This window comes from Dama dama, chromosome 29 (assembly GCF_033118175.1).
Source record: "Dama dama isolate Ldn47 chromosome 29, ASM3311817v1, whole genome shotgun sequence".
NCBI lineage: Eukaryota > Metazoa > Chordata > Mammalia > Artiodactyla > Cervidae > Dama > Dama dama.
Window position 1 is genome coordinate 59,108,202 of NC_083709.1, and position 13,358 is coordinate 59,121,559.

At 41.8% G+C, this 13,358-nt stretch overlaps 1 protein-coding gene across 9 annotated transcripts in view; it reads left to right on the forward strand.

Annotated features, from left to right (window-relative positions):
• Positions 1-13,358, forward strand: part of PCSK5 (proprotein convertase subtilisin/kexin type 5) — a 494,109-nt gene that overhangs the window by 91,465 nt on the left and 389,286 nt on the right. The gene's annotated exons all lie outside the window — the stretch shown is intronic.

The following is a 13,358-nucleotide window of genomic DNA, read 5'->3' on the forward strand; positions in this document are numbered from 1 at the left end:
AATATAAAGGGCACACACCCTGAGACTTAGCAATAGTTGTGTTCACCTCTGGTACACATCAACTCTACCCTGAAACCAGTCTGGTTAATGGATACTGGCTCTTGGAAATCACTGAAATGACTCTGCTGGTAGCTAACAGATTCCTAACTTGAGTTACCTAAATGTACCTTCTCACTTTGGGTAAGAATTTTTTAAAAACTAGACTAGGAAAAAAATAGTTGAAAGTGTTTGACTTGTAGCTAGTTCAGTGGTTCAAGTCCACTCCAGTATCCTTGTCTGAAAAATCCCATGGACAGAGGAATCTACCTGGTGGATTACAGTCCAAAGGGTTGCAAAGAATCATATGTGACTGAGCATGCACACCGTGGTTCAAGCAAAAACTTTCCACAAGGGAAACTTAATGTGTTGGGAAGAATGATCTAGAAATTCACTTGATGTTGCCTCCTTTGAAAGTTTACTTTTCTAGCCTTTGGGTTTTATGTTTGTGATCCCTGAAAAATTGACTAGAATGTGATACTTTATCATGACATTCATATGTTATCAATTTGCTCTATAATCTGCAAGAAGACCTTAACTTTTCTTTTTTTAAGTTTTTTGGAAAATCTTTATTGTAAATTATTGCCAGAATTATTTCCCCCAGTCTACCTTGTTTTTTGCAGTCCCTGACCCTGCTTCGCTATACATCCACTGCATTCCAAATACATGTCTCATGCTTTTCTGCCTCCTTGCATTCATTCATTCCTTCTTCCCAGGGTGGCCTTCTGTCCTGTCCCGCCTCCTCAGGTCAGAATTCTCCATCCCTCAGAGCCCACACCTGAGGCTGACTGTTTCATGTCTCCCACATCCTCGTCCATCACTGTCTCTCCTTCCTCTGCTCTCCTGGGCCCGTTGTCTCTGCCACTCCTGACATCCTTCCCTTGGTGCTTTGTTTTATAGTTTTTATTGTATTTTTAAATCACCTCTGTTAGTTGTGTGTGGGAGTCACTTATATCCTCCCATCTAGAATGTCACCTAGCACCTAGCTACACTAGGAATCTGTTCATTTGGAGATGGGTGACTGTGGCTGGTGCTTCTCCCAGTCTCCCTCCTCTTAGTCTTCCAGAAGTGGAAGGTTGTGGAAAGATGTTGGACCCCAACCAGAGTTTTACACAGAAAACTCTTTCATGCATAAGGGGAAATAAAGGAGCCCTAAAGCTAAATTCAAAGGGAGATGAGACTCAAAACAGCATTTGAATAGAAATCAACTGAGGGAACCCTGATGCTGGGAAAGACTGAAGGCAAAACGAGAAGGGGGTGGCAGAAGATGAGATGGTTAGATAGCGTTACCGACTCAACAGACGTGAGTTTGAGCAAACTCTGGGAGATAGTGGAGGACAGGGGAGCCTGGCATGCTACAATCCACGGGGTCGCAAAGAGTCAGACATGACTTAGTGACTGAGCAACAACAATGAGGGGACAGTGAGACACTTGCTAGCTTATTAGCACCAAGACCAGGAAAGAATGAACCACAAGGGAAGGCATTAGAGGGAGTGTTAGCAGGAGCTCAGGAGCACTTGTCTATGCTGACAAGATGATAAGGATGTAATAGGATTAAGAAGTAGAATGGAAGCAACATCCCCTTACACCTCTCTTCTTAAGGTCCAGGGGCAGTGAGACCCTCTTTGACTTGCATTTCTTTTTTGCAAGAAAGAACCACATTGCTATCTGCACATGTCCCTCTGGACAGTGCAAATGGACAGCAGCTCTCCCCGACCCTCTCATCACTCCAGCAGGGCAGATTGGGGTGTTGCAGGAGCCATCGTCAAGGGGACTCCAAAAACTTCAGTGTGTATGGGGAAGATCTCCTTACACCCAAGAACCTCTGCCATTTCTTCAGAAATTCTCTTTTTGACGTGAGGAAAGGTTAAGAGGGAAGAGCTTTTGTTTGGCTCTTTAAAATACTGGATGTTTTTCAACACATACTTGATTGTAATAATTCAAATAGATCACGTTCATTGAGCACTTACCACATGCCAGGCAAGGTGCTTACACTTTATTCTAATATTTTTTCAATGTAGTTTAAACAGAGATGTGTGTTTAATATTGGCCCTGTGTTATAAGAGTTAGGAATCCAAGGCTCATAAAATTTAGATCACTTACCTAAGATCATCCAACCTGAAAGTGATGAGACAGAGATGCCAAGCCAGGCAGGTTGACGGGAGTCCATAGGATGAACAGGGCATCCTATCCCCACCCTTCTACTGTTCACAAACAACTGTAGGTAAGATGCTACTCCAGCCCTCCAGGAGCTTCTAATCTGTCCATGGAGAAATGACTGAAGTTCAAGGAAGAATCATGGGTGCCATGTAGGATGGGCAAAAGTGTCTTGGGAGTAGCCAAAGCACTTGAAAGCTTCCTATTAAATACATACTTTTTCCTTAATGAAAGCAATGAGAAATCGGTTACACACCTATGTTTATGTCAGTAGTAGTGACAGAATTGGAGTCAGAACTTCAAGTCTGCAAACATGGATTCGGTTCCCCATTACTTCGCTGATATGCCCATGATTGAATCACTTAAACCCTTGTCAACTATAAAATAAGAGTATCTATCTCTTAGGTAAGAGTTAGTGACTGCTGCGTAACAAATCACAGAACTTAGTTTTTAAGACAGAGATCTCCTGAGATCTGTGGGTCAGGCATGCAGAGAGGGCCCAGTGCAGATGACTCCTCTGTTCAGTGATGTCTGGGGCTTCAGTTGGAAGACTCAAAGTTGTGGCTGGAGTTGGAGGATCCACTGACAAGGTCATGTGGCTGGTTCTTCTCCACCTGGGCCTCACTGGAGGGCTGCTTCAGTGGCCCCTTGACATGGCTCTGTCCTCCCCCAGGGCAAATGATTTAAGAGGTCATGTCAGAGGTGGTGATGTCTTTTATGATCTAATCTTAGAAGTCACTTCTGTAATTTTCTGTTGACCACATGTGTGAACTCTAATTCAGTGTATGAGGGGACTCCATAAGGGTGTGTGTACTAGGAGGCGAGAATGGTTAGGAAGCTGGTTACCATAATTAAATGAAATACTACCTGGGAAGCCTTTAGCACAGTGCCTGGCAGTGGAAAACTCTTTAAAATAAATTATAATTGTTGTTTTTCTTTTGAATTACAGTACATGCTATCCTATTTGTATCTGCTTTCATTTCTACTAGTTGGAGTAGGAAATGGCAACCCACTCCAGGATTCTTGCCTGGAGAATCCCAGGGATGGCGGAGCCTGCTGGGCTGCTGTCCATAGGGTTGCACAGAGCCGGACACAACTGAAGCGACTTAGCATGCATGCATGCATTGGAGAAGGGAATGGCAACCCACTCCAGTGTTCTTGCCTGGAGAATCCCAGGGATGGAGGAGCCTGGTGGGCTGCCATCTAGGGGGTCACACGGAGTCGGACACAACTGAAGTGACTTAGCAGCAGTGGCAGCTGAAGAAGGGTATGATCATATGTGCCGCGGACATCCTTCAGAGCACTCAGTGACACGTCATTGACACTGTTGAGATTCAGTACTGGTTTCCTTCTTCCCTTTTTCTGAGCACTGGGCCCTGCTGCAGTGTTTTTTGAGGGTCACTTGGCAAACTTCCATAGGGTCCTGCCTTCAGCTCGTTAGCCTCGGCCTGGTCCTGTCAGTCTGTATTTATCACAGGAGAACAGAGATTAAAGAATGGCATGAAGTGTGCCTGAGTGTCTCTTTTAATTAATTTAAAAGCCTTGCCCCTGTCGCTCCTCCCCTTGGAAACTGGTTTGTGAAACCACTATGTCCAGCCTTGAGGCCCTGGGCAGTATATTCAGGGAAGGGTGCATTTACACGAGTTTGTTATGGAGACGATGGCGGGCTAATTACTCCTCTGACCTGAAACTCTGTGCTCGGGCTTCCAGGAGCTGGCAGGCTCCAGTCCTAGAAACAGAACTTGCTTCTCATTGCATCGACAGACTCCAGCATATCCTCTTTGTGAGCCTGGTGGCAAGTGCTGAGGATTTAGGAAAACATGATCTGTACTTCGAAGATCAGTAAAGCAGGAGAGGAATATGTAAGTGCCAATGAGTTTGATGGATCAACAATTCTGCCCTGAAAGTGTCTCTGGGATCATGTGCACACACCCAGCTCCATGGGCTTTGGGTTCCAGTTTTTCCTTATAGATTTGCTTCTTCTGTTAAAATGTCCCGAGTAGTAATGGATGCCCAAGCTTGGGTCCCCCTATAAGAGATTGTTATTTTTGGTATAGAGGAGGGCTCAGGCAACAAGATTTCATAAGAATCCCCTGGTAAGCCTAGCAGGCAGCCAGGAATCCTGAGTTATTTATTCACTGCGCACATCTGTGATAAATGCTCAATGAATGCTAATGAAATAAATAGATGAGAAAACTAGATATCAATGGTCATCTTCATAGTTTAGAAAATAATTGTCTGTGTCAAACATTTTGCCAAACTTTCATGTGTATTATCTTATTGCCAGTATTCCAGTGAGTTGGGACCTATTATTGTCTTCATTTTAGGGCTTCCCAGGTGGCGCAAGAGGTGGAGAACCTGCCTGCCAATGCAGGTGATGCAAGAGATGTGGGTTTGATCCCTGGGTCAGGAATGTCCCCTGGAGGAGGGCATGAAAATCTACTCCAGTATTCTTGGCTGGAGAATTCCATGAACAGAGGAGCCTGGCAGGCTACAGTCCACAGGGTGGCATAGAGTCAGACATAACTGAAGTGACTTAGCACACACACATGCATTGTCTTCATTTTACACTGAAGAAATTACAGAAGAGACAAGTAACTCGTCCAGAGTCGCACTGTTTACCAGTCGGCAGATGCTGTTATTCAAACCCAGTCACTCTGACTCCAGAGGCTAGACTTCCAACTGTTGCGTCACTGGACTTCATACCATTGGCATCACAAATCACCTGGAAGGATTACTGCCCACCCCTCTCATGCCCCCCAGTGGAAATTTGGGAATTTGCATTGCTAACAAGCTAGTGCAGGTGATGGAATTTCAGTTGAGCTATAAAGCAGAGATATTACTTTGTCAACAAAGGTCTGTCTAGTCAAGGCTATGGTTTTTCCAGTAGTCATATATGGATGTGGCAGTTGGACTATAAAGAAAGCTGAGTGCCGAAAAATTGATGCTTTTGAACTGTGGTGTTGGAGAAGACTCTTGAGAGTCCCTTGGACTGCAGGGAGATCCAACCAGTCCATCCTAAAGGAGATCAGTCCTGGGCATTCATTGGAAGGACTGATGTTAAAGCTGAAACTCCAGTACTTTGGCCACCTGATGCAAAGAGCTGACTCATTTGAAAAGACCTTGATGCTGGGGAAGATTGAGGGTAGGAGGAGAACGGGGACGACAGAAGATGAGATGACTGGATGGCATCACTGACTCAATGGACATGGGTTTGGATAGACACCAGCAGTTGGTGATGGATAGGGAGGCCTGGCTTACTGTGGTTCATGGGGTCGCAAAGAGTCGGACACGAGTGAGCAACTGAACTGAACCGAAATCCTAAAAGATGATGCTGTGAAAGTGCTGCACTCAATATGCCAGCAAATTTGGAAAACTCAGCAATGACCACAGGACTGGAAAATGTCAGTTTTCATTCCAATCCCAAAGAAAGGCAATGCCAAAGAATGTTTAAACTACTGCACAATTGCACTCATCTCACACACTAGCAAAGTAACTCTCAAAACTCTCCAAGCCAGACTTCAAAGTACATGAACTATGAATTTCCAGATGTTCAAGCTGGATTTAGAAAAGCCAGAGGAACCAGAGATCAAATTGCCAACATCCGCTGGATCATTGAAAAAGTAAGAGAGTTCCAGAAAAACATCAGACTCAGCTCTATTGACTATGCCAAAGCCTTTGACTGTGTGAGTCACAACAAACTGTGGAAAATTCTTCAAGAGATGGGAATACCAGACCACCTTACCTGCCTCCTGAGAAATCTGTATGCAGGTCAAGAAGCAACAGTTAGAACTGGACATGGAGCAACAGACTTATTCCAAATTGGGAAAGGAGTACATCAAGGCTGTATATTGTCACCCTGCCTCTTTAACTTATTTGCAGAGTACATCATGCAAAATGCCAAGCTGGGTGAAGCACAAGCTGGAATCAAAATTGCTGGGAGAAATATCAATAACCTCAGATATGCAGATGACACCACCCTTGTGGCAGAAAGCAAAGAAGAACTAAAGTGCCTCTTGATGAAAGTGAAAGAAAGTGAAAAAGTTGGCTTAAAACTGAACATTCAGAAAACTAAGATCATGACATCCAGTCCCATCGTTTCATGGCAAATAGATGGGGAAACAGTGACAGACTTTGTTTTCTTGGGCTCCAAAATCACTGCAGATGGTAATTGTAGCCATGAAATTAAAATACACTTGCTCCTTGGAAGAAATGCTATGACCAACCTAGACAGTGTATTAAAAAGCAGAGACATTACTTTACCAACAAAGGTCCATCTAGTCAAAGCTATGGTTTTTCCAGTAGTCATGTATGGATGTGAGAGTTGGGCTATAAAGAAAGCTGAGCACCAAAGAATTGATGCTTTTGAACTGTGATGTTGGAGAAGACTCTTGAGAGTCCCTTGGACTGCAAGGAGATCCAACTAGTCAATCCTAAAGGAAATCAGCCCTGAATGTTCATTGGAGGAACTGATGCTGAAGCTGAAACTCCAATACTTTGGCCACCTGATGCGAAGAACTGACTCATTGGAAAAGACCCTGATATTGGGAAAGATTGAAGGCAGGAGGTAAAGGGGACAACAGAGGACAAGATAGTTGGATGGTATCACTGACTCAATGGACATGAGTTTGAGTAGTGAGTTGGAGTTGGTGACGGACAGGGAAGCCTGGCATGCTGCAGTCCATAGGGTCGCAAAGAGTTGGACACGGTTGAGCAACTGAACTGAACAAGTTCCCAATTGATGCTGATGTTATTTGACTCTCAGGACCACTTAGAGATCTCCTTGCTCTAGCATATTTTCACCACGGGGTTTATGTGAACACAACTGGCCTCCACCTCCCCATTATCAGTTGGAGGAAGAAGAGCTTTCAAAAAATTGAGAGACACTTTAAAGTGCCCTTAGTCAATGTAGCTTGTTTCTCTTGATCTTACACATTTTTCTTACTGACAAAATTTTCTATCTGGGGAGCCGACAGCTTTAATATAAAAATATATTTTCACTTTACTGGCACTGACTGAAAAGTGCCCTTGCCTAAAACAGTCTTTCAAGATGTTCCACAGACAAAGGGTATCTGATGGGAAAGATTGTGAAAATCTGGCCAAGTCTTCATGAACTTGGTGTAATAGAAATGTTTTTAACGTACAGAGCTGGTATAATGGGCCATTTTGATCCCCTGAAGAAAATTCACTTTGATTCTAGAAAGAGCATGGCTAAGTACGATGTCCCTTCAAGGATCTGGGAATGCCAATTGAGCAAATTCAGGGAGTTAAATATTTTTTATTACAAAATATTTAAGACATACAGCAATTTGAAAGAGAACCATAAATGCCAGTCCACCCACCCCCAATCTAAAGAACAGAATGTTATCTATGCAGTTGAAGCCCCTTGTGACATGTCTTATAGTGTCTGTTGATCCCTTACAGAGTTATGGCAGATGCTGCATTTGAAATACAGGAGGAGACGGGAATTCTCCTTTGTTGGCAGGATGGTTCTCTTATGGGAAGGATTATTCAATTTATAGTAGATTTTATATTTTCTGAAATCATCCTAAAGCATTTATATATGAAATTTGTACTCAGGCTATTGACAACGAGTCCCAAGAAGGCAACTTGGAAGTGAAACTTGGAGGAAGCTGTAAGTTTAGCCAAATAGCTCTTTTACTCCTTTAGTCATGTAAATATTTTATTTCCTTAGGAACATGTTATAGCATTGTACAGTATTTCTTGTCTAACTGTTAAGAACTAATACTGATTTTGAAGAAGCCCATAGTGAAGTATTTAAAAAAAATTTTTTTTTTCCTGCCTTATAGAAGGCAAGCTCAATTCCAAAGGGAAAAGTAAAGAAGGCCCTGTGAAATCTTGCTATTTGACTCTCAGACTGGAGTAGCTGAGTATGACTGGCATCCTTAACACATAATTTTTTGTGATGAATATTGGGTGGCCTACTTAATATGCATTTTTAAAGCCAGGATTTAACAAATGGGCTCACTTTTTGATGCACAACCTCAAATTTCATGAAAACTCTCTGGGTGGTTTGTTTTTTTTTTTTAAGGGAAAAAAATCATATTTGTCGATCAGCAGAGTGAAAATTAACTGAGTTCGGCTGTGCGTGTGAGGCGTATCTGCCAGAAACTATGAACTAGCTAGGATAGTAATTGTGAAAAATGATTGTAAGCCACATGGTTCTTTCTCAGCCAACTGGATGGTATTCAGTTCTCCAAGAGTGTGAGGCATTGCTGTTTCTGTGGTTGGCACACATTTTCCTAATGACTTATACTGTCATTTGACTCTAATAAAATCTGGTGGGGTTTGTGGCATTATTGTCCTGGCAGCTTGGAGATCATCCTTTTATGGCACCCCATTTAGCTGTTTTAATTGAAAATGCAACATGGTGTAAATCTGCAGCCATGTGGCCCATCTTGACGCAAGCAGGAGGCCTTCTGAGAAAGGACAGACTCCAGCCAGGCAGCAAATGATTTCCTGGTAAGAACTACTGGGGGTTGAGATGTGGTTTTGGTGCACTGATGTTTTGCTTCAGACTAGCTCTGTGTCCTGTGGAAAGGTATTTTAGCTCTCTCACAGTTAGCTCATCTGAAAAAATGAGGAATCTGGACTAGATGCTTTCTTGAGGTCATTCCCACTTGAACCTCACCTTGGTCCACACGGCAAGTTGAACTAGAGATTGAATCTTAGGGAGACGTATACCACTACATCTGGATTTCCAGCTTAGACCTACCCTGTTCCTGACTGCTGTATCCCATGATTCTGTTTCATTACTTCTTCAGTCTCAGCGTGTCCCCTTTTTGGGGTCCCTGAGACCACCCCCAGATTTGGCGATTCACTGGGAGGAGTCACATAATTCAGCAAAGAGTCATTCAGCTATGGTTTATTTCAGTGAAAGGATATAATGTGAAATCAGCAAAATGAAAAGCCACATGGGGCAAAGTCCAGGGGAAACCAGGCTAAAGCTTCCAGGAGACTTCTCTCAGTGGAGTTACAGGGAAAGCACTTAATTCCTCCAGCATGAATTGTGCCGTGTGTGACATGTTGGCTGCCAGGGAGCGCGTGAGGGACTTGGTGCTCAGGGTTTTTAGTGGGAGGTGGTCGTGTCGGTACCCAGGGCCTTCTATGTACCCAAATTCCATTCTCTCAGAGGCATTCAGCACAACCATATTGTTTGTGTAACCAGCTTAGACCCAGTGAGACAGCTTTATGAAGGAGTGGTGAAAACTCTCCCCAAACCCAAATTCCCAGATGCCTGCCGAGAGTATCTGGAGAGCCAAACACATGAATGTCTGAGTTGGAATTATGCTCCTCCTTTATTAGAACCTTGTGTTCACTGAATGAATGAATGAATATGAAAGAAAAACGCTCATAAGTGATAATTCCAAGAAAAAACAAACTTGAATCCTAAGTCCATATTTGTTTTACAGCCTGAAAAATCCCATCATGAAGGATAATGAAATCACATGAAGTCATCATTATTATCATGAGTTAATTAGCAAGTTCCAATTACAGTTCTGCTATTGGTACCCTCAGTGGACTACCCTCAACTGACTAGACAAACTGACCATGAGATGGTTGTGGTGGAAGTCAGTATATTAAATGTATTAGTGTTAGGCACTCAATCGTGTCTGACTCTTCATGACCCCCTGGACTGTATAGCCCACCAGCCTCCTCTGTCCATGGAATTCCCCAGGCAAGAATTCTAGAGTGGGTAGCCATTCCCTTCTCCAGGGAATCTTCCTTATCCAGGGATCAAGCCTGGGTCTCCTGCATTGCAGGAAGATTCTTTACTGTCTGAGCCACCAGGAAATACACTAGAGGCATTAAGTTAACCTATAATTAACTAGTCAAAGTACTTTTAGAAGAAGCCAATAAAAAAATCACTTGGGATAATATTTATTCTTGCCTGGGACAAATTATTACAACCTTTATTAATTTCCTCTAGCAAAATATAACTTATTCCATACTGGTAGTTCATCTTCTCAGCTTTACTTACAAAGAGTAAAAGTATGTCCATAGTCTGGTCCTTTGGCCCTGACTCTAACATGATGAAGGTCTATTAACAGAAACAGAGTTGTTTTTATCAAGATTTTAGTAAGATTTTTCTTTAATTAGTAACTCATTTTCTGTTGGGGAGCAGATAGGATTGACCCTCGAGCTCACTTAATCTGTCGTTGTCTTCTTAACATTTTGATTCAAGTTCCTTTATCAAAGTTTCTCTGAATTCCTCATTTCTTATTTACTTCTCACCCTGTATTGGGATTAGTTCTAGTGATCAAGACACATTTTTTGGCTTATTTTTTATACATTTCTCTGCCAATAAGTAGGGTTCTCTTAGTAAGTACTTCATAAATATTTATAGATATAAAATGAGGAGAGAGTTGGTCATTTAGACATCTTCATTTTCCAGATTCACAGAACTGAGCTGTCTCTTCCTGAAAGATGATGGTGCATATTCAAATATCCTATGTTGAGAATTCAAATTCTAAAGTTGTCTGAGACAACAGCATCTGGAATGCTGTTTTTTCCTTAATTTTGGTTGGCAGTGAGCTTGACTGGGAAATTAATGGAGTAAAAGAAATAATTCTTAGCAATCCAATGATGAGAAGAATAAGAAAGAAGAAAATGCCTAAATCGTCTGTGGAGGAGAAAGTAATAGTTATTTTTTTTTTTCCAGTTTCTCAAATGTAAAAAAAAAAAAAAAATTCCTTTTTAGACTATCTCAGCCTTGGGTATGGGATTGTAGGCCAGTGATAGATAATCTGGTATGCAAATTGTATGGGCACCAAGAACTGCACCATACCAGATGAACTGAAATTATACGGAGGCAAGTAGGATAAAACTTTAAGTTCCAGAAATAGGATTTGATTAATTAATTGAATAGGTCAGAATCAGACTGGGTTCATAATGCAAGAATGCTATTCTTGGTGGCAAACAATGTGGACAAAGTACAAAATGCATTCACTAATTATTCTTTCCTTGATTAAAAGGAGAAGAACCTGATAAGAAACCTAATTTCTTCCCTTACATTAAGAAAAAAAATAAAAAAACTATTCCATTTGGATGGTATCTATTCAGATAATCAGTACAACATTTACGGAATAATCTCAAAGACTGCTTGGAAGAAATGTAGCTTTGGAGGGCTTTCTTTTCTCTCTCAATTTTCTGGTGAGGTGAATTTTGTCTCTTGTAAAAGCCTCCCAGGATAGACGTTCTGAAGCAGACATATCAAATTAGCATGTCTGAAGCAAAGAAAAGAAAATTATGCCCAGGTAACAAGACTGTGTTCTCCTAATGATCTCTTTGCATGGTTTCCTGAAGATTAGTTAAATTGTGTCTTAAAAACTTAATGTCTGGGTTTGTTACCTAGTGACAGAGAAACCATCCTTATGTTTTAGTGAACTCAAATTCAGCAGTAGTAGGTTAAACATAGCAGGTATATGTATTTTCCTGAATCATTCCTCTTCTGCTAAAATGTTTCATTTGACCGTTCTCATTTTGCTTTCATGCCTGTGCTCTGTAGCCCAGGCCCTTCTGCTTCACATCCATGAACTATACGCAAGTACCGAGAAGCAGCGCTATGTATGTGTCTGCAGTTAGCACCTTGAATCAGGTGGTCTTTAAGAAGAAGATACGTAGAAAAAGAAACCCTCTCTTGTAGACCACCAAGCCCTCAGCTCATGCTCAGTCCCCACCTGGTATATTTTCAGTTACCAGAAAAATACGCTGCTTGAACAGCCCTTTCTTTCCATAATGAACAGTTCAGTTCAAAAACACCTCCTTGCAGTTTATCAGAAACGTGGGTCCTTGTCACTCCACACACACCCGATGGTTTAGATTCCGGATTGAGGATTACATCTGATCTCTGTTTCACCAGCTCTCACTACAGATATTACAGAAACTTTTTGAAAATTTGAAACAAAAGTAGAGAGAAAATAGAACGAACACTCCTTTCCCATTACCAACTTCAAATAGTTACCAACTCAAGGCCAGTATTCATTTATTGCTCCCTCACTCTGGTTATCTCAAGGCAGATCACACATTTCATTTCATTTCAGCCTTGAGTATTATAGTATTGGGTTGGTCAAAATGTTTGTTTCGGTTTTTCCATAAGATATTACAGAAAAACCCAAATGAACATTCTAGTCAACCCAATATGTATCTCTGTAAGGAAAAAAATTAACAAGAAAGCCATAATATAATTATCACATGTAAAAAAATTAATGATAGTTTCTTTATATTATCAAATATCCAGTACATTTTCAAATTTTCCCTATTGGCTCATAATCTTTTCTTTATGACTTGAGTCAAGATCCAAATAAGTCTCATATGTTGATTGGTTGTATACCTCTTCAATCTCTTTTATCCTACAGATCTTTATTTTTTCCTTTGAAAATGTTTAGTTTAAGAATCTAGGTTATTTAGAGCTTCATGTGGTCTAGATTTTACTAACTGCATTCTAGTCCCAATATTATCAGTAAATTAGTAGGCAGTAAAAACTAGAGGCATGATCAGACTTAAGTTCAGCTTTTATTTTGCTAAGTGTGTGACCACTTACTATCTAGTTGTTATGTGTATGCAGATATGTTGTATCAGGAGGTAGAGCCTATCTGCTTGTCACTCTGTGATATTACCATTACAAAGGTTTACAAAGGATCTACCATTGTGTGAAAGTGAAAGTCACTCAGTCATGTCTGACTCTTTGTGACCCCATGGACTGTACAGTCTATGCAATTCTCAAGGCCAGAATACTGCAGTGGGTAGCTTTTCCCTTCTCCAAGGGATCTTCCCAACCCAGGTAGGTCTTCCATATTGCAGGCAGATTCTTTACCAGCTGAGCCACAAGGGAAGCCCAAGAATACTGGAGCAGGTAACCTATCCCTTCTCCAGTGGATCCCTACCCAGTAATCAAACCGGGTATCCTGCATTGCAGGCAGATTCTTTACCAACTGAGCTCTGAGGGAAGCCCAAACTGGAGTGGGTTGCCATGCCCTTCTCCAGAGGATCTTCCCAACCCAGGGATTGAACCTAGGTCTTCTGCATTGCAGGCGATTGTTTACCATCTGAGCCATGAGGGAAGCCCAAGAATACTGGAGTGGGTAGTCTATCCCTTTTCCAGGAGATCTTCCCAACCCAGGAATCGAACCGGGGTCTCCTGC